The sequence below is a fragment of the Pseudophryne corroboree genome, chromosome 2 (genome assembly GCF_028390025.1).
Source record: "Pseudophryne corroboree isolate aPseCor3 chromosome 2, aPseCor3.hap2, whole genome shotgun sequence".
In the NCBI taxonomy this organism is placed as follows: Eukaryota; Metazoa; Chordata; class Amphibia; order Anura; family Myobatrachidae; genus Pseudophryne; species Pseudophryne corroboree.
Genome location: NC_086445.1, coordinates 19,737,434 through 19,739,149, shown reverse-complemented (window position 1 = coordinate 19,739,149; position 1,716 = coordinate 19,737,434).

The window sequence follows — 1,716 nt, the reverse complement described above, 5'->3', positions numbered from 1 at the left end:
AGGCTGATTTGAGGTAACGGCGAGGGGGAGTCGCCTCGAACTCCAGCTTGTATCCCTGAGATACAATTTGTACAACCCATAGATCCACTTGTGAGCGAACCCACTGGCTGCTGAAGTTTCGGAGACGCGCCCCCACCGCACCTGGCTCCGCCTGTGGAGCCCCAACGTCATGCGGTGGACTTAGTGGAAGCAGGGGAGGATTTTTGTTCCTGGGAACTGGCTGCCTGGTGCAGCTTCCTTCCTCTACCCTTGCCTCTGGCCAGAAAGGATGCTCCTCTGACCCGCTTGCCTTTCTGAGGCCGAAAGGACTGCATTTGATAATACGGTGCTTTCTTAGGCTGTGAGGGAACCTGAGGCAAAAAAGTCGACTTTCCCAGCAGTTGCTGTGGATACGAGGTCCGAGAGACCGTCCCCAAATAGTTCCTCACCCTTATAAGGCAAAACCTCCATGTGTTTTTTAGAATCAGCATCACCTGTCCACTGCCGAGTCCATAATACTCTCCTGGCAGAAATGGACATTGCATTAATTCTAGATGCCAGCAGGCAAATGTCCCTCTGGGCATCCCGCATATATAAGACGACGTCTTTTATATGTTCGATGGTGAGCAAAATAGTATCCCTGTCAGGGAATCAATGTTGTCTGACAGGGTATCAGTCCATACGGCTGCAGCACTACACATCCAGGCTGAAGCAATAGCAGGTCTCAGTAGAGTACCAGAGTGTGTATACACAGACTTCAGGATAGCTTCCTGCTTTCTATCCGCAGGATCCTTTAGGGCGGCCGTATCCTGAGACGGCAGTGCCACCCTTTTAGATAAGCGTGTTAGCGCCTTGTCCACCCTAGGGGATGTTTCCCAACGTAACCTATCCGTTGGCGGGAAAGGGTACGCCATCAGTAACCTCTTAGAAATCACTAGTTTCTTATCAGGGGAACTCCACGCTTCTTCACACAAATCATTTAATTCATCAGATGGGGGAAAAGTCACTGGCTGCTTTTTCTCCCCAAACATAATACCCCTTTTGGTGGTAACCGGGTTAACGTCAGAAATGTGCAATACATCTTTCATTGCAGTAATCATGCATCGGATGGCTTTTGTAGACTGTACATTTGTCTCATCCTCATCCACACTGGAGTCAGACTCCGTGTCGACATCTGTGTCTACCATCAGAGCTAGCGGGCGTTTATGAGCCCCTGACGGCTTCTGAGTCGCCTGGGCAGGCGCGGGCTGAGACCCCGGCTGTCCCAAGGCTGCTGCGTCATCAAACCTTTTATGTAAGGAGTTGACACTGTCGGTTAAGACCTTCCACAGTTCCATCCAATCAGGTGTCGGCCCCGTCGGGGGCGACACCACATGTATCTGCCCCTGCTCCGCCTCCACGTAACCCTCCTCATCCAACATGTCGACACAGCCGTACCGACACACCACACACACACACACACAGGGAATGCTCAGACTGAGGACAGGACCCCACAAAGTCCTTTGGGGAGACAGAGAGAGAGTATGCCAGCACACACCACAGCGCTATATAACACAGGGATTTACACTGATAATAAGTGATTTTCCCAATAGCTGCTTGTTTTTATCGATTTGCGCCTAAACTTATGTGCCCCCCCTCTCTTTTTAACCCGTCTTGTACCTGGATACTGCAGGGGAGAGCCTGGGGAGCGTGCTTCCAGCGGAGCTGTGAAGGGAAAATGGCGCTGGTGTGCTGAGG